This window comes from Amphiura filiformis, chromosome 12 (genome assembly GCF_039555335.1).
Source record: "Amphiura filiformis chromosome 12, Afil_fr2py, whole genome shotgun sequence".
Classification (NCBI taxonomy): Eukaryota; Metazoa; Echinodermata; class Ophiuroidea; order Amphilepidida; family Amphiuridae; genus Amphiura; species Amphiura filiformis.
This window is the reverse complement of record NC_092639.1, coordinates 54,455,912-54,479,243: the sequence shown is the minus strand read 5'-3', so window position 1 is coordinate 54,479,243 and position 23,332 is coordinate 54,455,912. Positions and strand designations below refer to the sequence as shown.

Below are 23,332 nucleotides of genomic sequence, written 5' to 3'. Positions count from 1 at the left end.
TAACTGATCGTCTAACATAGTGTCAAACTCGTCGAAATTTATATCAATACTTTCATACTCTGGATTGTTTTGTTTTAACCAGACAAGAGCTTGCCTTACTTTGGTTGGATTTACGTCCTGACACATGTGATGTCCTTTATATTCTAATTTCTTTTTCAGTTTCACTCTGATTAGACTTTGTTCTGTTGGCAGTCTTGGTAAACATCGAGCAGTGTTATCGACATTAGCTTTGACGCATACAACTTGTCCATTGATTCCTTTTTGAGCACCCTTTATAAGTGAAATCATCTTCATGAATAGTATGGCAGGCGAAATGAGATGTCTTTCCAGCATATTTAACTGAGACAGTTCAGGTGGCTGCTCATGTAAGCTAAGCTTATTTACTGTTGCTAATCTAGGAACAGAATTTGATAACATATTTCTATGACAGGCTTCACAAATCCATTTGTTTTGCTTATCATTATCTGTTGTAAGAGGTAATTCTGCAAATGCAACACTTGCTGGTATACTCTTGAGTAGGATGCGTTCATTATATTTGTCTCGATATAATGTTCTAACCTGTTGCTTGAAAAGGACTCGCTGGCATATTTGACATATGTATATCAGTTGTTGGTCTTCTTTGCACGATCTTTTGAAATTTGCAATAACAGTATCGATATCTGATGACTTCTTTAATCTATTAGACTGAACACGTTGTCGCTTTATGTTGGCCTTTTCAGGGTCTTCATACTGAAGTCGTGCTTGTTGTCGCTTTATATTGGCCTTTTCAGGGTCTTCATACTGAAGTCGAGAGTGAAGTCGTGCTTGTTGTCGTTTTATGTCAGCCTTTTCAGGGTCTTCATACTGAAGTCGAGACTGAAGTCGTGCTTGTTGTCGTTTTATGTCAGCCTTTTCAGGGTCTTCATACTGAAGTCGTGCTTGTTGTCGTTTTATGTTGGCCTTTTCAGGGTCTTCATACTGAAGTCGAGACTGAAGTCGTGCTTGTTGTCGTTTTATGTCAGCCTTTTCAGGGTCTTCATACTGAAGTCGTGCTTGTTGTCGTTTTATGTTGGCCTTTTCAGGGTCTTCATACTGAAGTCGAGACTGAAGTCGTGCTTGTTGTCGTTTTATGTCAGCCTTTTCAGGGTCTTCATACTGAAGTCGAGATTGGAGTCGTGCTTTTTGTCGTTTTCTTTCGGCGTATTCAGGTGAAGAGTACTGCTCCTTTGATCTTTTCCTTTTTTTTGCACGAATTTCATTTTGCACTTCTATTGGTTGATTTTGTAACCATTTTTGATGTTTCGTTAGTTTTTTTCTTGGTTTTGGCAAACTGGAACTATCGTGGCTACTTGTACATGGTTTCATATTTTGTTCAGTCCATGTCGAACATCCTGGTTCATTTTCAACGCCACCTTTAACAGTCTTGGTAGTCCTAATGTCGGTTTCAGTCACAGAAATATCGATTTCTATGGATAGTGGTTGAATGACAAACGTTTTGTATCTTAGATTCAATTTCTCAGCCAATAAATCCAGGAATTGGTGAAGGTTTTCAAAGTTTTCAAAATACAATGCCACAGCAGTTCCTTCTGATGTTGGAAAACCGAATTCATCTCGAGAATGAGAATCAAAAAATACATATTGTCCTGATGTAATGTCCTTATAAATCGCCATCATGTAAGGTTCAAATATCAAAATGTTAAAATTTGATACACGGAATGCGTCTTGTAATTCAACATCAAGTGGTCCTAACGCACTGTCTGGAGTAGCGTCTAATCTTCCACATCTTTGAATCAGATATCGAATCGGAAAAGATGAATTGCCAAAGTTACAAATCGTCGGCAATTGTTCACTATCTAGATACTTGTTACGATCGAGGTGGCCATTTGCATTTAGTTCCCGAGATGTTATCTTGTACAATTCATCACCATATATCAAAATTTGGTCTAAATCATCGGATGTCAATTTGTGGGAAATAATCGGCATGTAGCATAACATTACTAATGCATTACATGAACATTGTACAGCTCTTGACTCTTCACTGAATTGGACATCTCCTTGATGAAAATTTGCCAAAACTCTGTTTGTATAGGTTAATCTAATGCCACCAGTAGGCTTCGTTACATCCGGCTTTTTGTCAATTGAGCTCACAGATTTGCTGCATTTGATTTTACTTTCTGGATTATCATGATTATTATCATCCTGTAATTTCTTGTGAAATGCCAATTTGGCACGTGTTAATCTAATGTCACTAGTAGGCTTCGTTACATCCGGCTTTTTGTCAATTGAGCTCACAGATTTGATGCATTTGATTTTACTTTCTGGATTATCATGATTATTATCATCCTGTAATTTCTTGTGAAATGCCAATTTGGCACGTGTTAATCTAATGTCACCAGTAGGCTTCATTACATCCGGCTTTTTGTCAATTGAGCTCACAGATTTGATGCATTTGATTGTACTTTTTGGATTATCATGATTATTATCATCCTGTAATTTCTTGTGAAATGCCAATTTGGCACGTGCTTTATTAGAGCGCTTAGGCATTTTCAAAGAAGTAATGTAATTGAATAAAAAGTGATAAATGGCGTTTAGGCTAATTGGTATAAGTTTAATAAACACAAACAATGAAACTTTTAATAGTATATAACGGCAAAAATATTGACGATATCTATAATACGTGAAAAGTAGAAAATTATAACTACAAGAATACAACAATTGTAACAATAAATGTAACTTTTAAACAAATTTACGTATATAATAAATAGAACACTATAAAAACTAGGAATTGTTTATAACGCTTAACTGTTTAATATAATAACTGATGTACAGTAGGAAATTCCGAAATATCGGACTACTTTATGATGAAGCAATTTAAATTGTCCAACATATACTTTGAGCTACTGGTTTTTGAAGTAATTTGGCTCTACAAAAGAGATTCGTATTTGTGTCGTTAACTATACGTTTACGATTCTGTAAAATTCTTACTTTAACGGGACTGCACGAAGAGTCAAGACTCAAGAAAAGGTCTAACCGTTAATTGTCACTTTTATCTTTCAACAGAACACTAGTTTTAGACAGAACGCTAGTTAACGTTTTGTATTAGATATTCAATTTTGTTGTCAAGTACGAATGTAGATTTTAGCATTACCCAGGGTCGGTTGTACGCTTATTAAACATTGTTTTATATCATACGGAACCAATCTACAGACCCCATAGACAATAAATAGAACCGTGTTGTTCACATTATTGTTGTACTTGCATTTGTTTTAAAATAATTTCATAATTAGGCCTGAGTTTTGATTTATTCTCAAAGTCACATTTCAAATTCGGTTTTAACTCCCAATACAGAACGTAAATTCTATAATAATTATGTTCATTGATCTTTTTTTTTTTGAAGAAAAAGTTTTAACATTGTTATTCCAGTCGAAGATACTGTGTGTCTGAACACCAGTGCTTGAGGCTGATGTTGGCAAATGTAAAATTTACTGTACTTCCATGAATCGTCATTAAGGTGTTCAAAAATTCATTTTTTTGGCCGAAAATACCTTGATATCTCTTTCAAATCATATTTTATCTTCTGAAATCCACGTTAACATGTTCAAAACAGAGAATGTCTTTTTGTTTTCTACATATGCTGCAACTTTAAAGGCTTGTTTCTCTGTATTTTGTATTCAAGTTCCATGACCTTTGACTGATAATAACTTTGTAACTACATATCCCAAAGGTATCATTTTAATCCACACTTACTGCTTTATAATTATGAAACTGTAAATATCTCAATTAACTAATTTATGCAATGTGCCTTATTTACATGCGTTCGGTAAATTAGTAAGCAATTCTTGAAATATGAACGGCGATAATGTCTTTTACCTTTCTGCAGATGTGAAATATTGTTGCATAAGCTCTGAATCAATGATAATTGAGTAAAATCGAATTTGGTGCACTGTAAAAGAACTCGGCCGATATTTTCAATCTAGGGTCAACTTTGTCAAGCGAAACACATGTATAATACACAGTAGCAGATAGTACGTTACGAATCCTAATGTTATTCGTGTTGCTAATCAAATCTACTTCCAGGGTGCTTGAATTCCCGGCTTGAATTCTTCAATAACGCCATTTGTATTTATCAAAGTCCCGATTGACTTGTTACAAAAAGCTACAAAACGAGGTCGAGCATGTGCATGGATTGTTTTCTATCATGCCGTATACATTGATTTGAAACAACGGATTCTTCCCCCGTAACTTTAATAAACTTAGTGCCGTTGTTTTCCCTGTATCACGATGTACTCACACTTAAGATAATCTCACAAGAGGCAAAAGAGACGTTCTGGATGAGAATTTATTTTTTTAATTGCTGGTACAACAAATTAGATCAAATACATGAGATACAATTAATATTTGAAAACACATCATGATGTACATCTGATAATAAACAATAAATTTGTACAGAAAATATAACTACGCATTTTAGTTAATTAAATCTGGTATTACATATCCATTGGTGTAAAGCATGAAAGAATCACAAGATGCATTAGAATTATAATAATGTATATTAACGGGGTTATTGTGTATTGCTTGGTACGCCTATACTTAATCATCTTCGACTATGATTTACTATCCTAAAAAACTAGTTTACGTTTAATTATCTATATTCATGAATAGGTTTTTGGTAACTATCCCATGTAAGAATTACGAGAGGCAAATGACCAATGTTACTCATAACGGGGCTTCACTTGCGTATTTTTAGCTATGTATGGATAGTCCTATGAGTGACTGTGCTTTGCTATATAGGCCTATTTTCCTTTCCTTGAATTTGTTTAGGCCAACCTGATTCTTTGGCGACGCTTTGGTATATCATTGTTATTAATATTTACATGTACTTATATTGTTTCATTGTCCATGTTGATTATTAGGTTTTTGGTTAATGTTTCATGAATGTAAGAATTACGAGATTGCTTGGGTAGGCCTATGCTTAATCATCTTTAGCTATTTTACTATCCTTGACTTGGCTATATCGTGATACTGTAATTAAAATCTACTTAAATATTATTGTTATGCAATCAAAAAGCTAGTTTACGTTTAATTTTTCATATTCATTATGTGTTTGGTAACTGTCCCATGTAAAAATTACGAAATTCAAATTATCAATATGTTAATAATAAATATTTACGAGGCCTTACTTGGGTATTTTTGGCTATACATGGTAGACCTATGATTGACTGTGCTTTGCTAATTATTTGTCTATTTGTTTGCCTACCTGAGATGATGCTTTGGTACATCATTGTAATTTAAAATTACATGTACTTACATTGTAATAGAATAAATTGGGTAGTTCCATTCGCCATGTTCATTATCAATTCAGTTCAACTCATGTTTCATTTCAATTCAATGCGCTTCGATTTCGTTTCACTTCACTTCAATTCGTGTCAATTAGTTTAAATTCGTCTCATTTAGTCTCAATTCGTCTCATTTAGTCTCAATTCGTGTATATCTATGTTGGGTGCAAGGTCCAGTTCCAGCTCTAGTCCGACGGACCCCAGAACTCCCTTGTCGAAGAGATTACCTACAATTCAAGAACAATAGGTAACTCTGTGGTTCGTCTGCAATCGTGACATATAACGAGGACAAAAACAACACAATGGCCTGCAGATAACCATGTCACATATAACAATAACAAACACAAACATAACATGAATGAAATTGTAGCTGATCTAGGACAGCGTTCAAGCTTTTGACTTACGTTTGGTGGTCAGAATGGTGGGAACTTGAAGTGAAAGATATCCTTCTTAAAGGAACATTTTAAAGGGTGAAATTTTGTGTAGAAACTGAATCTGACATTAAAAAAATGCATAATTATCAACTTGAAAATTTTCCCCATAGCACTGTACAGGCATATTTCTGCCCGAAGTCCTCAAATTTGAGCGAAAAAAGACAAAAAAATAATAAGTCCTTCAAAACTGGGACTCTCAGGGCTAAACAAATATAAACTTGCTCTAGAGGAGGTCTTGGCTATAGCAAGTTTATATTTGTTTAGCTTTAAACCTCACAGTTTTGAAGGGCTTATTTTTTTTTTTAATTCCTTTATTTTGTTACACCTGCCGAAATGTTAGGGGTAGTAACTTATTATGAATTTATTTTTGTCAGTACATTTAACCGAGTCAAGTTTTATACCACTATTTAACTATTGAAATACTGAACAAAAAGACACAAAAAGCATTTCAATAGCTCATACCATTGAGTTATGGCTTTTTCAAGCTCAAAATTAGGTGAAAATTGCATTTTTCTCAAATCAATGGTCACCCTGACCCCCAACTTTCTAACCCTGTTACAAAAATAAAGAAATTGATTTATTCCATTTAATGATTTGAATATCACAAATGTGCCCTTGTCACATAATTAGCATAAACAATTAGGCACTCAGTAGTTTTCATGTTCATACACTCACAGGAAATTAGCATGTGAACATTTTTCTCACCCTAAATCGGCCATTTTCGCCAAAATTGGACCAAAAAATGATTTTTTTTCTCAAAATCAGTGAAAATAAGGGGATCTAAGTGCCAAAATCTGAAAATATGTGACATTTTACCCCTAGAAACATTTAAGTACCAGGTAATCAATAATTTTGACTGTTTTCACCCCGAAATATTTTTTTCACACAAGTAAGTCAAAGTTTGAATGCTGTCCCAGCAACTATTTCAAATTTTGATGAATTTTTGAAAATTTTGTATATAATTTTATATACATGAATCATGTCCCAAAGTTTATCCTAGTCTCACTGATTAACCTCCTGTTTTGGTCATATTTATCACAAATTTCCAGTCTCATGGAAAGACTCCCATTTTTGGGACCTTCCCAATGAAAGACCCCACCCACTTTTTCGGTGTCTAGGCTCTCACCGAAAGACCCTTTTTTTTCTAAAACCTATCCGGACATCACCGTCACTTCTAAAGTTGAGTGCCCCCCCCCCTCCGACGGAACTCCCTTGTCAAAGAGATTATCTACAATTCAGGAACAATAGGCAACTCCCAAGATAGCAAGACAACGTTAACAATGTTCAGCATGGTCACGGTCGGTAAGCTGACAGCAAGACAATGTTAGACCATTGTTAAATTATGGTTGCAATGGGAACGTCAGCCTAACATTGGGTCAACGTTGTTATTCCAACCTTACATTATGGTCGGTATGTTAACGTCAAGCAGCTATCCTTAAAATGACGGTCAGCAGTGATGTAGCGTCATAGGGGCAAGTGCCCCCCCCCGCATCGATTGCAAAATTTAGAAAATCCCATAGGAAAATTGCCAAGACACAGCTTGTGCCCGTACACTACGCCACTGACGGTCAGCATCAATTCAAGTTTGATATCAAGACAACATTGGCCCAACGTTGACAATGGTCGGTATGGTCACAGTCGGTAAGCCGATGCCAAGCCTATGTTAAACCAACGTTGACATGCCAACCTTAAATAATGACTAGATTGGGAACATCTGGCGAACGTTGGGTCAATGTTGTTATGCTAACCTTATAATATGGTCGGTATGCCAACATAGTCAGCCAATCTTAACATGACAGTTGGCATGCCAACGTTGTTATGCCAACCAATAGATGATGGTCAGTATGCCTATTACATCGAGCCAATGTAGCCAGCCAATCTTAAAATGACAGTCGGCATACTAACGTTGTTGTGCCAACCTTAAAATGAGAATTCTATTTTATATTACTTTTTAAGAAAACAAATCAACATTTATAGTAAATGTTACCAATATTTACAGAAACTTTGATCAATATCCCTAAAAAGATGGACTTGGGTGGTTAATAGTCATTAAAATATATCTTAAAAACACTTCTTCAACTATAAACACCCCATTAGCTCAATGACTTGTGTAAAATTAAGGTACGGTAATCAATTTGTCTTATGAGACTAAGGGCATGTTCACATATGAATTATTTACCCGGGACCCGAGTTAATCCGGGTTGTACCCGGTCCCGGGTCAAAAAATCTCTGTTCACACTATAGCCACTCTCGTGAAGAAAATTGACCCGGTTGATTATTTTACCTAAGCCTACTGATGATGCAGGCGTATAGTATAGGCCTACATATTCTGTCATTGACTATTACCGGTATATATAACAGGCTCCCGGCCTAACTATGCTAATTTTTTAAATTTTATTTTCTAATTCCACCTTATGTAATTTATGCTTCTGTTTTGGGTTAAAAACTCACAAAAATAATTGTTACTTCTTGATTCGATAATGCTAGTAATTTGTTTGCATGAAAATAACTTTCTTATCTCAGGAATAGATGTTTATTGATTTTATTGCCAAAGAACTGAATCATTCTTTTCCCAGTGCAGACAGACACAATAGAAATGGGGTGATAATGGTTGCAAGCTATTTCTAGTATGCGGGTCAAACAGTGAATTTCTGTTCACACTACAATTGACCGGGTCATACCCGGTTTGACCCGGTTTTAACCTACTCTTTCCTAGGTTGAAAAAAATTGACCCGGGTCGATTTTTTTGAGGTTTTTTCCTGTTCACACTTATAACCAACCCGGGTCTAACCCGGGTTGTACCCGGGACCCAGGGCAAAACAGGCATAGTGTGAACACGACCTAAATGTAAGCATAGTATACACTAATAACTCATTTAAAAAAAAGATTTTTGTCTCATTGAGCTGCTTTGCTAATGGTTGGGTCAACGTTGGCTAACGGTTGGATCAACTCGGGTCAATGGATGGATTAATAATGTTGGCCCACACATTACATCTGTATTAGGCCAAAAAAAGTTTGTCTTGACCTTTTGGCTAAAAGGCTATCCTTTGTAATTTTTTTTTTTTTTTTGCAATCCTGTTTTAGGGCTTTTTGTTTAGCAAGAAGCAGAACACATGCCTTTCTACAAAAATGTAGTTTGCCTATTCTAAGGGTGCGTTCTCACTATGCCTGTTTGATACCACGACGTGGACTCGATCCTACATCGAGTCCACTTCCAAGCATAGTGAGAATAAAATAAGTGGTTTCGATCCTACATCCAGGATGTAGCATCGAGGCCACCTCATTGAGGTAGTCTCGTACCTAGGACGTGGTATCAAACAGCATAGTGAGAACGCGTTTACAAGTGGACTCGATCCACTTATACCGGAAATGGTGTATGCACAACCTTGATGGCCGTCGTTGTACTATAGGCCTATACAATATACCCGGCAATACATGTCTACATTATATAATTTTCCATGATAAAATTTAAACATGCATTTTCAACTTAAAAATTCGTAGTTGGTAACTGTCACTCCTAAACCCCAAACCTATGCTCACTAAACCCTAACCCTGACCTAAAACTACACATCTGCTAAATAATTCAAACATTTAATAATTCAAACCCTTAAGAACTTGCAAAGTTCACACAATGTGACAATGTAATGTCAATGGTGCAAAATTAAGCACCCCAAATGTTGATGTGCGACACTAATTTACTGTTATTTTATTCTATATTAAAACATTACCGAAGTAGGAGTACAAAAAGTTGACTTTTATGTGTTGAGGAAACCCTAATATTTACTCGGCAGTCGGCATGACATAAAAATGAGTGAAAAGGTGATCTTTCCTCTACCAATATCAATCGAGCAGTAAAAAATTGATGGTGTTATACAAGGCGGAGATCTATTATAAGTAGAGTTGATTCTCCCGCTATTTCGATCACAGAGCCAAGACTTGTATGCTCTTTCAATAGATCGATATTCAGAGCGATATTCTGATACAGTTTTTGGAGTATTTATTTTTGACATTTTGTCTGAAATGATTGGAAATTGTTTTGTGCCCAAAATGTTATTTTTCTTGGAAACTTCAATGATTTTATCATTTAAAAAAATGCACTGGCGCATTGTGCTAAATCTCATTTTAAAAGCTATGCGTGTGTGGTCCGGAGACAAAATTTTTTTTTTTGGACTAAGAGTTCGGTCAATGTTGGATTGACATTGATTTTAGTGATTTCCAGTGAATCTACATCAATGGGAAAATTTCCAAATGTAATTTTCTCAAAATGCTGTTTTTTGTGATATGCAGGTATAAATTTACATGTACATGCAGAAATTGTTACAGATATTCTCCATTCATTTGACATAGTAAGGATATGACCAATTATAATTTTAATATAAAACACCCCAAGACAAATTTGATGTCAAAAACTTACATGAATTTGACATCTAATAATATGAAATTGCAAATGATGAATGCAGTTGTCTTATGGCCTTGTTCATATTAATAATAAATAAGCATTACAAAGTCATTCAAACCAGATCAATTATACACAAAACATACAATCATATCAATGATCATAACAGAGTGGTGATCATTGATCCAAACAAAGGGCTGGGACACGACAGTATACAACCGCGCATACGTACCCCCAAACACCATACCATGAGTTCTACAGTGTAGATGCACAGATATGGCTCCTGTGAGCTACAGCCATGCATCCCACACAACATGTGTACAAATAATAACAATCAATAGATAAGTGCAACAACAATTACAAAATGTGAGAAACAAATAAAAACATAACTTCAGCACAGAGCAGAAACAATTCTGAGTTCACACAACCATTTCCCAACATAGCTGCTAGGAAGTAATTGTGTGAGTCCAACAATCATGAAATGAGAGGCCCACTATCACCGGGCACTATCACAACTCCAAGAAAGCAGGAACAGTGCACCTCGCATAGCCCCCATTCATCAAACAATAATTTCAAAATTAATAAATGGTCATGTGTCATAAGTTGGGACCCCTTTCGGTAACACATGGGAAATTTTGAACATTACAATGACTTAACATCTTACTTGATGAGGCTTGTTTTCCTAAGCATTTATTTATTGCGATGGAAAGAGTATAGATTACTCTTTAAAATGACACAAACTTTATTATTGTATAACTAGTATTATGGAAAATATGACATAATCATCACTGGAAAAGTGTTATTCCAACGTCAAATTAGGTATCCCAACTCATGGCGCAGGACCAAATCGAGTAAATTAATACACAATATAGCAATTAAGACATTTATAAGGAAATATTTCTTATAAATGGCAGTAAAAAATATGATCATGTATGAAAAGCCCACCGACTGAGCACTGATGATGGGACAGTCGGTGTATCTCACATACAAAGTAACACATAATACATTCTTTAAATATTAAAACATTGCACAAAGTGAGACCTCTCTCAAGCACACACAATCAGTAGCATCAGGGGAAGCTTAGGACCCACTAACATGATTCCAGGGAGCCAGTCAGTGGGCCTCGCATAACATTCCGGTACATGAGTAATAAAAAGCATAACATGAAAAGGTCCCAATTAGTGATACAACAACTCAGCAAGTAAAACAATCATATAAAACAGCACAGTTCAATAGGCAATACATACATGTAGCAGGTAAAAACACTGAAACACATTTATAATTAAAATGAAAACAAGTATGTTTTTAATTTAAAGATGCTTTAAAACTAGTCACTGACATAGAACATTTGATTTGTAAAGGCAGTTCATTCCATAGCATTAGTGCTGTTGCAGCGAAATACCAGCTTCCATACAATTTAAATGTCTTCACTGGAGTAAGTATTTGGCACCGGACCTGAGCGTGCGAGTGGGCTTGTATTCCACAATCAACTAAGAGATATAGTCCGTGCAAACCCATAGTGATTTGTAAGTTATTAGCAAGATCTTATGTATAATAATACGCTTCCGTACTGGTAACCAAAGAAGCTGTTGCAGAACCAGTGTTATATGTTCATACTTTCTCACACGAGGTACCATCCTAGCTGCAGTGTTCAGCACTTCCTGTCGTTACCGATTTCATAATGCGGTAGTCCATAAAGAATTATGCTATTGCAGCAGCTGTCTAAGAGTGAACTCACGAAGGCATGTAAGAGTTTCTCAGTGCATGCATGATCGAGGTACTTTCGAACTTGACCAATTTAGCGTAGAGCGAAGTTAGATGCTTTGCAGATATTATGCACATGAGCGGATATATACTAAGGTGTTTATCAATGGTCACACTAATCACTAAGGTTCTGTGCTGAAGAAACTGCATGAACAGATTCCGAGGGAATATGAAGACGTGGAATGGTATTACTTTTACGTAAGAACTTGGAAATAATATGCAGGAATTCGGTCTTGCTTCTATTCAGTTTCATCTAATTGTCTGCACACATCCAGTTTTTCACATCATGGATGCAGTGTTCCAGATTGGAGATGGCAGTTGAAGTCTCTGACTGATTGAAGATCATGTAACAGTTGTGTATCATCAGCGTAGAACATCAGCTCTATACCATCATGGGCGTTATTAAACTTATTATGTGCAAGTTCTAACAGAGCGGTGTACATGGTAAATTGTGCTGATAATCTATATTGAAAGTACTATTGGAGTAAGCAGCAGCAACTGCTTTGTTTGAAATGTAGTACTAGTTACTACTGGTTTTGAATGCATCACATGATGAATAGGCTAGCAGATACTTAAGGGGGTACTATATCCGTGCCAAATTTTGTGCCTATTTTTACATTTTTCTCAAAAATTATAGCGCATTGGTGACAAGTAAGATATGTATATTATAGGGGCAAGGACTACAACTACTGCACTGAAAAATCAGCAACTCAAGTCAAGTAGTTATTGATTTATTGATCAAATATTGGTTTCCCTCATTTTTGACTGTAACTCCACAACTGTTTTCTGTGCTGACTGCTGAAATAAAATATCCAGTGCAGTAGTTGTAATTGGCCACAGGGCCTCAGATTCGACGAGAATCACCGAATCGATTCTCGTAATGATTCTCCTAACATTTGTTGCGAGAATCAATTTCTTTCATTGAATCATGCAGTAAGTGAAGCGACTCTGATGGCTTTTGATTCTCGCAAACAGGAGCGAAATCTAGGCCCTGGGCCAGGGGTGTAGTACCCCCTTAATGAACTAAGTTCTTAATTTGTTTTGTTGATGTAATTCATTCATGTTAGCAAGCCTTCATAGGCATAGTTTGAGGGTGCAGGCATGTGCTGCAACGGCCTGCTATACTATAGCATCTCTATCTAGATATTCTGTGCTATTTTACATGATCCATTGCCTGGCAAAGGTGGTGCAATCTCTGCACATGCTATTGAGTGAATAAATCTAAAATCCAAACAGTTCAGTTTCACAAAGAGATGACATCCTTGAGAATCCTGTTGCTTCTTTAATAATGCGATCACAAATATCAATCTCTATTCTCTATAGATGCTGCTTACTGAGAGAATAAATCTAAAATCCGAACAGTTCAGTTTCACTAAAAGGTGAACACAACACAGCAGCTGTGATCCTTTGTTATCCTGCTGCCTCTTTGATCAACAATATTGGCAAATGCTATTACCAAATCCATGCACAGAACATAATCTGCTTCATATGGAATGTTGGATGCTAGAAAGTATTTTTCTGAACGTCAGAATGGTTCCTGAGTAACATAATATAATAGAGACTAGTGTCCTGGTTTGTCTGGTCAACTTGGGCAGTCTGTGTAAAAACAAAAGATAATAATAATACATTATGAACAAAACACAAACATATTCAGAAGTGGGAAGTCGGGGTCAGAATTTTTGGCGAGAATCAATTCTTGGATATTGCATGGATCAAATAAGTAAATTCTCACAAACTTTTGTAGTTGACACAGAAGTTGATTTGCAAGAATCAAATGATTCCTGCAAATTTATTTTGCAAGAATCAAGATTGATTCTCCCACTGTGAAACAAAATTCTGACCCTGGATGTGAAAGATTACAAAGGTTCAAAGTGACTTGTGCAATATGAAAGTTGTTGTTTTCCTTTTTAGTAATGTGTTGGTCCACCTTCATTCTCAACAAATTCATTGCAACGACTCTGCATTCTGTTGACCAGGTTTCGAATGCATTGCTGGTCCAGGTGATTCCATGCACGTTGCAGTATTCTCAGCAACCCTTGCAGTGTTGTGTTGTCATTGACTTTATTGTTTCCAGCTTGCTTCAGATGGTCTTAGAGATGTCCAATGGGGTTACAATCTGGGGATTGGCAGTGCACTCCAATTAATTGTTCAATTCTTTCATGGAATCACCTGGACCAGCAGTGCATTTGAAACCTGGTCAATCACATTCAATTGACAATAATCACTCAGCCATGATCAAAAATTTTGTTGGATAATTTTAAACCATTATGATAGCAATTTCATCAAATTTGTTTGTTTTCAACATTTTTTTTTCACAATTGTTTAAGAGAAATGCATAGATGTGAGTGGGCCTACTTGAAATCCCTACATGATGTATGTTAAAAAATGCAGCTTCTTTTTGGACTCAAATTTCATAAATGGCTGTATTTTCTGATGAAGGACAAAATGTTGGACAAAACAGTAACTAATGTAACTAATCAGGCTACATTTCACACTTTAAATCAACTTAAGGGACCTAACAGTTTTTTAGTTATGCCCAAATATGTCAGGGGGACTTTTTTGGAACCATTTACTACATCATACATGCTTGTGCATATTGCTAAACCAGATATCCATTATGGGCGCCCAGTTTTAGATTTTTTCTTTCGTCCACCAGTTGCGCCTGCAGTATGACATTTACATGGCAGACACTCACCTTACTTGAGATCTCCAGCTTCTAAATTGCACACAATAATTCAGACTAAAGTCCAAAGCTAAGTTTTTTTTGGTAGATCAGCGTTGAGATTTTTTGTAACACATTACATATGTTATAAATATCCTGTTCATGTTTCAATTTGGATTTGAATGATTTTGTTATCTTGGGCCTTAGCCTCGAATGTGAAGCTGTCTGTAAGCAAATTTGAAGCTAGGCTTATCAAGCAACTCACCATTAGCCTGATGATGTGCGACTTGATATCCACGTCTCTCTACATGCTTCGTTCTTTTCACAGGTTCTCATAAATCGATGGCAGTTATGACAAAACCGTGCTGGGTGAATGTTGTTATGTGTAATGTCAACATTGCAGTTGCAACACTTTTGTATTCCAAGTGATGTTTGGTAACTTATCCACACCCTTACTGTCAAAACTTATTCCAACTGATCCAGGCCTACGAAAATCTCTGCCACACATCCTACACACCTTTTACAATTTTGCTGATGCTGAAGGAGCCCAGACATATTTTAGCCTGTGAATGAAGGGAAAATAAAATAAAACTACAAATTAAACCCGATTGTTCCAACCACTCACATAAATAATCCACTTATGCGTCCCGTTTCTTAACACGCAAACAAGCACACGTAATCACCACGTAAGTTCACATACAATGTACTAAGTTTTTAAATAGCCAATCTTCCTTATTATGTACGGATCTGTGATACAAAAAAAAATAGAATTTTCTCTAAAAAATTATTTTGGTAAATATTAACACCAACTCACATACATTATACCGTATGAGCGTGCACAGCGCCCTCGTTCAGCTTACTTACAAATTAAAGGATAAACTTTGGAAGTGCATAACGCATAACATTGTGAGTCACCCCAACCTGCATTTTGCATTTTTTATAAGTACCAACTGATTACATCACAAAAACCAAGGGAAAAAATTGGATCTTTGATTAGCGCAAAAAACCCAGCAAATCCAATGTTTTGATAAAAAGCGCCCTCAAGCAAACTTCAAAGCAGAGGTCTTTAATTTCAAACTTGTTCAGACATGGGATAAGTTTAATTTTCCAGCAAAAAGTTTTTGGGATTTTGATGGCACACATAGATACTGTTAACCGAGGTCAAATTGTCATATTTTCGCAACTTTTTACATGTCTAAAGGAAGTTCGTGAACCACGAGTATCGCCTGTTTTCGCGAGTGCCTGCTTTCACAATTACTTTTAGTAGAAATGAACCTGCAACAACCCATGAAGACCCTGAAATGACCTTCCAAAAATCTGGCTCTAAATGTTGACTGAATCCACAAACTTTCATGTCCATACAATAGTTTTTAGTAATTTGACCTCATCTGACCCCTGGATGACCTTGGATGACCCCAAAATGACCTTCCAAACATTTGGCTCTAAATGTTGAATGCAAGGAGTTTATATAGGAAGAAGAAGAAATAGATTATGTAACGCTTATTGTTCCTTTGTGCCAATTGGAGTTCCCGACACGCTATTCATCGAGAGGTACCTTTTGTTCGAGATAAAGGGCTTCCGCCATTAAATCGGTAACTGACCTGACCAGCGTATGAACGCTATAATAGGCAGGCTACTGTCAATAAGTGATGAAACGAAGTCACATAAAAGCGCCTATACGTACTAGAGGTACCTTTTGTACTAGTCCATCCCAAGGGTGTGCGTGAGTTGTCGCATGCACACAAAACAGAGGTTCACCTACAATAAAACCTATTGCAGCGCCCAAATTGGTTTGGGCGCTCATTTGATTATACTCAGTGAACACGCTTTGCTCTACCATTTCGCTACGGACAGTTCAGCAGCATAGGCAAAGTGTGCGCTCTGTATGGCGGATATATAAGAATCTACACAAGTAAGTTGTCTACATTGCTTGCCAATAGGTCTACATATGAGGATTTGAAGTAATTATGATATCACTCCTACTGTAGTATTTTTAAAGACATTGGCCGCGGTCCACATCGTGTTTTATTATGTATACATGTAGGCCTACTACAATGTATAGTATTTTACATGAGCATCGCGTATATAGGAGTCTACCCTGGACCTCAAATGTGATATATTTGCTGAAGCATATAGCCATACTATTTCTCAATCAATCAATAAAGCAAAGCAAATCATACTTGTACGCCTATAATACATGATACTATATTAAATATAATTGCGGATCAACCGATGCAGCTCGATACGCCCAATGTATGAATAAAAGCACCTGACAATAAAGTCGCCCAATTGAACAGCTGTAGGTGTTGATCACACGACTTCATGAATATTGATTGGCAACATTTTTCAATATGTCAGCGCTCAAATCGGAAACAATAGAACAATAGACCCTTCAGTGCGTTGGTTGAATGTATTTCCACTTAGTTTCATGCCCATGACAGTTTTTAGTAATTTGACCCCAAATTACCCCTGGGTGACCTTGCATGACCCAAAAATGACCTTCCAAAAATTTGACTCTAAATGTTGACTGTACCCACCAAGTTTCATGCCCATACAACAGTTATTAGTAATTTGACCTCAGATGACCCCTGGGTGACCCAGGATGACCCCAAAATGACCTGAAAATCTAAGGTAGAAGGCATGCTTGTTAAGTATTCATTCAATTATATGTACTCTCAAGCTTCAAATCAACAAAATGTGTGCACACTTTACAATTTTGGTGTAACACTGTATGACTCCAATGAGTAATAACTTCAAACGGTAATTTTTAGCTAATGAGTTAAGGTGGGACAGGTGTAATTAGATAGGCCAAAATCATCATTTCATCAAAAATGAGTTTTTGTCATTTTTAGACACATTACTGTATGTAGTTTTCATAACATAAAAAAAAAAAATCCGGAAAAATTATGCAAATTGTATAAAAAGCGTGCTAATTACAACAAGAATCTTATTATTTTCTTTGTTTACGAACCCGTTGCATGATGTTTTTCACACATTTCATTTTTTCACCCAAAGTCGACATTTGAAAAAATGCAGCTCCTAAAGTATACCCCCTATAGACCTGAAAGTTGGCAGTTATGTTCTTTACACCATTATCTAGTGCAAGAACCTACTTTGAAATGTTTCTTGGATATTGATCAAATCAGATGACCAAATATGCCAAAATTGGTACACCCAAGATATCATTTTGCCCCAAAATCATAGGTGTTACACCTCCTACCCTGCCTGATGTTACTGGAAATAGGCTCATGCACTAGATCTTTTTAAGAGCTTTATTTTGACACCTCAAGTGTCTCAATAGGACATTGTATAGTGGAGCTACATTTTTTTGAAAAACGGCTAATATTCGCTAATTAAATATGCAAATTAGCTAATTAATATGCATAAAATTTGAATTGAACCTGTTTTTCTACATTTAATTCTATACCTGTTACAATGAATCATGTGAAGAGTTTCTATGATCTTTCCACACAAAAAAGTGTCAATTACACCTGTCCCACCTTAATGACCATAGGCATAGTTCCTGGGGGTGAGGGTTTATTTTCCATCCAATATTTTGAAAGAGGGGGGGGGTGGTCCATACCATCATCCCCCCAATGTTGACGCCTGTTAGGCCTATATGGGTTTCTGATCAAAATAACCCCATATTTGGGCAATTTGGCCATTTTAACCTAAAAAGTGCCAATTTTTTTGTACTTCGCACAAATTCATTCCAGTTTTGTACCATACATGTATCGCCAATCTAGCTTCAGTATGGCAACATTTTTCACGCGCTTCGCGCATTTGTACCATGAACTTATTTTGGAAATTGCAACCAAAAGGTGCAATAGACTTCAAGAAATTTTCTCCAACTCCATACCCCCATGTCAAAAAGAAATCTATGCCACTCTTAATGACGTATATTTTTGGTTCCTTTTTTGGGACATGTAGGGGGATCAAAAAATTTTTAGACCATACATTATGTAAAAAGGGGATAAAAAAAGGGGGATAAAAATCCACCATTTTAGGGGGATCAAAAATTTGGATGTCCGAGGTTCCAACTTTTCCAACCACCCCAAGTCCCCCACCAAAGTATTTATGAACACTCCCTTAGGTTACTGAAAACAATTATATCTGAAAATAGCTGAAATAAGAACAAAATCCATAATTTTAATGTCATTATTTTAGGAAAAAATAAAACTAATGCTTGGAATAATGTTATGCATAAAACGTAATCACGCACACCTCACGGAGCTTCACCTAATTTTGTGCAACAAAAACCGGTGGACCATCATATCACCTACATTAGTACATGCATAGATAGACCCTATCCAGTTTAACTGGAATGGTATAACAATTGAAATGGCAGGACAGATTGGTGGACAGAATTTGTTTGCTGAATTCGATAGGGTCTATGCCCTAAGTTGAGAATGGACCGTCCCACATGATTTGGGAAAAGGACGCGAACCCTTTTGGTGGACCCAAGTAACTGCATAAAATGAGGCAAAATTGAAAAGAAATGGGGTTTTAAATAATTGAACTTTGGAATTTGAAAAGTGTAAATCACGTACTAATATTAGTGTAACATGTCTAAGGCTGTGCTAACACTTTTCTTTGAGTTTGACCACAATTTTTTATTTTTTCAAATATCTTTTAAATACAAGAATAGAAGATACATGGTTGTAATTGTCTAAATTGAATAGACAGTACTAGCAAATGTGTTAACTAAGGTACGTATGCAGGCATGGAACTTAACTTTTTTTGCCACTCCCCAATCGGGCGAGTAGGTCAAAAAAATTACCTGTCCGAACAAAAATTTGTACGGCCGCCAAATTGCGATCAGTGCTGTTTTTCGTGGGTCCATTTCCTCAGCATGAAAGAGGCGTGACAGCCGCCGTGTGTTTTAAAATCCACGACTATATGATGACTTAGTGTGCATGAAGCCAAAAATTTTTCATTACCGGTAATTGATGATAAAAATAAGAAATTTCCATTCTTTTATATTTTTAAAATAATAAAAGCCCACAATTTTGACCAACCTGCTATGAATTGAAGTAATTTGTAAATGCAAGTATGCAACGTCAGGAAATCTTGCACTTTGTGTATGCTTTCCGTATACGACATGAACGATGCATGGTTTGATGAGGGAAATTCAGACTGATGAGTGACGATGTGCGGTTAAATGTTTATTTAATTATTTATAATCACAACCTGAAAATATTCAGTTTTTATATTAAGTTAATTTTTTCCTAAATAATCTATGTTTCCTTTATTATTGTGACGATAAATAAAAGCAAATTCTTTTTTGTTTGTATTATTGTGGCACCATGTGCTTAGTGTTTTAGCATGACAACAAAACGTTAATTTAAGAAGTGCGGAAGTACCAAAATTATGTGAAAATTGGTCGAGTTTGCGCATGTTTTTGCAATTGTTTCTGACCAAAACTGACATATGTAAATGAAAAGAAGAAAATATCATAGCGACTAGGAATGGAATATGATAAAATATCACGGAGAAAATGCAGTTTATTTTATTCGAACAATCGACATTTGATGAGGTCAAATAATTGTACTCTTAGCCTGGGTAAGGGTTAGGCCGGCTGTGAAATGTTAATACTTTTGTTTATTTTGGGTGTCTGAGTATAGGCATTTTACATTGAAAATACATGTCAGTGTCACCCATGTACCACGCAATTGAATAGCAGAGTGATACTGCACAGGCAGGTTCGCTGCACTGCTGGCTACCAGCTGAGTTGCTCTCGTCTATGTAATCGGCAATCGCAGAGCATAAAAAATGTGGCGCATATATCATGACATCGAGAATTGACGTAAATTTTACGGTAAAAGCAGTCAAACCTAGAAAGGATTTAATATTCAAATTGAGAAAATATTCTAGGTATGACTTGTTGTACTTTATCATGTCCAGCTATCAAAATTACTTCACTTCAATATATAAAAAGGTTCCATGCATTGCATGCATGAATAACACTAAAGCCATTTTATAACATTTTCATACAAAATATAGATTAGCAGTATTAGGGCGTAGTTCAGTGAACTCACCAGATTGCTATTCCAAGTACTTTGATAATACAGATAATATGTATTAATGGGTCGAGGCGATTGCATTGAAAAACCTAATAAATTATTCATAACAGGGGTTACGTAATCGATCGATAGTGTGGACACTTCATTTGCAAACCACCAAAATTCGTGATCTTTTAGCGTTGGAAAAGAAACCACGTGAATAGAGTGCCCTCTCAAGAATAGGTTCTCTGTGGTATTATGAAAGCTTGATGTTTTGTTGAATTTATAACATCTTTAAAATAATATGTGAACTATATTGACGATGTTTCAAGGTAAATAAATAATCTAGCAATGAAAATTAAGCTCCGTAGTCACAAAAATAATTTTGAGGTGATTTTGCAAATGAAGTTGCATGATTTGGGTTGCCAAATTCGGAACCAGGTGCACAAAGTCGGGAATAAAAAAAAATAAATAACAAATCGCATTTCGCATTTGTTTTTAAATTTCTCGTCAGCTTTGAGACAAACCTTTTTTTTTTGGCCTAATAAAACGCCGGTTCCGTCGTTTTATTCAAAATCTCGGAAAATGACAAAACTACAGCTAGAGTCTTTATTTTTGCAGGGTATATTGGTTTTAAAATATACCCTTTTAAAGTACAATATAACAGGGCTGTGAACTCTCACGCATTGGCCGTGAGTCTCACGCGATTGGGTCACTTTCTCACGCCAAGGTAGTATAATCTCACGCCTAGGTAGTAAATCTCACGGAAAAAGCTGGAAAATGAGTAAAATCTCACGCATCATCATGAATAATTTGTTACTCCTCCCCCCACACTTTTCATATTCTCGAAAGTGCCATGGCTCAAATAATCATGGAACAAAATGAACATTGCCATTGGAGTCGGGAAATCCCGGTACGCCTCTGTCTCAAACCAAGCAATTCCAAAAACTTGACAGCCCTGAATATAATACACATGTCACTTGTATGACCCACCCTAGGACCCCCGGGGGATGTGCGTCATGGTTGGGTCATTTACCAACCAATTAGTGACGCAGGGTACGGTCATTTACTCAATATGTGCGCCACAACATACCCCGAGGGGTGCGCCAGTGTCAGTCACTTTACCTAGGTGCGCCCATGGTTAGGCGCATCAGTGTCAGTCAAAATACCTAATGGCGAGCCAAATTTGCGTCATGAGGACAGTCATAATCCTTAACATGTGCGTCACAATTTTGACCAGGGGCTCAGTCATTGTCGGCAAATGTCAGTCATTGTTTAGACGCACATGTGGGTCATGGTATAGTTAAATCCGACGCACCTATGTAAAGTGACTCACCACTCCCCGGGGTCATAGGGTGGGTCATACAAGTGACATGTGTATAATCGTGTAAAAAAATGAATTTTAAAAAAATCACTGAGGGTGTCCTCCTCAGCAAATGTTATAATATGGCTTTAATCGCAATTTGGTCCAAACATGCAAATAACACAATCGCTATCTGGACAGATAGTATCAGTTTGTGAATTGATGACATCGTTTAACATGTTTAAGTTCCTTGACATGTATTAAATCTGGTCCAAAAACAAACAATCGCAATCTGGACAGATAGTATCAGTTTGTGAATTGATGACATCGTTTAACATGTTTAAGTTCCTTGACATGTATTAAATCTGGTCCAAAAACAAACCTTGGCCATGGCCATACCGGGTATGCACAATAATTGCACATACGTACATGTATCAGTGATGTACCGTATGTTTATTGTTGCGTGATCATGATGGTGATTCGATTCACATGCTAACCTTTTTACGCGTCTATAAACCTCTACAATTAGCAATCGGTTCTCAATATTATACATGTATGTGACCTTAGAATATTACTAATGTGATTTAGTCAACACTCACCACCTGCTTGGGTCCTTTTCAATGTTTAATACCTTCCAAAAGTGCCCATTTCTGTGGACACGTCGATCGCGATACCGATGAGTGTAGGCTGCCATTGTACAGTATCATGTGCTTGATGGAAAGCCCGTTTTCAAGAGGAGCACCCCTGTGGCAGGTGAAATGGCGTTACATGTCACTCATCGAGATCTATGATCATTTTATACCGGAAGTGACTCCTAAATTACCTTTGACCCTAAATAAAAATATACCAAATAATACATTGGGAATACCAATTCATGTTTGAACATACCATCACTCTCCTATGTTTTTCTTAAAATTTTTGAAGGAATTTTGATTTATACCGGAAATGACCCCTTAATGACCTTTGACCCCAAATCTGTGTACACCACATTGACACTATGTAATAACAATGTATATGTGCAAGTGGTGTCATTGTCCTACGTAATTTGTGGGAGAAGATGCATTTTAAATGTATTTCGTTTTATACCGGAAGTGACCCCTTAATGACCTTTGACCCCAAATGAAAAAATACCACATATACACTGGGTAATTGCAACTCATATATGAACATACCGTTACTGTCCTATGTTTTCCTTAGCTAATAAAAAAAATTGAAGGTATTTCGTTTTATACCAAAAGTGACCCCTTAATGACCTTTGACCCCAAATCTGTGTACACCCTATAGACACTGAATAATTACAATTCACGTGTGCAAGTGGCATCACTGTCCTACGTAATTTGTAGGAGAATATGCATTTTGAGTTAAATTCACGTTTTTGACCCCTATGACCCCTGTGTGACCTTTGACCCCACAAGTTTCATGTGACATGTAGGGGCACGATCAATGATCATTGTGA

At 36.4% G+C, this 23,332-nt stretch overlaps 1 long non-coding RNA gene across 1 annotated transcript; it reads right to left on the bottom strand.

The window, feature by feature from the left end:
• Nucleotides 1-12,370: 12,370 nt before the first annotated feature.
• LOC140165429 (uncharacterized) lies at nt 12,371-22,570 on the bottom strand. Its single transcript, XR_011860715.1, has 3 exons — nt 22,476-22,570; nt 14,837-15,134; nt 12,371-13,505 (listed from the first exon to the last, which is right to left on the bottom strand). It is a non-coding gene; the product is annotated as an uncharacterized lncRNA (long non-coding RNA).
• Between the last annotated feature and the right edge of the window lie 762 nt (nt 22,571-23,332).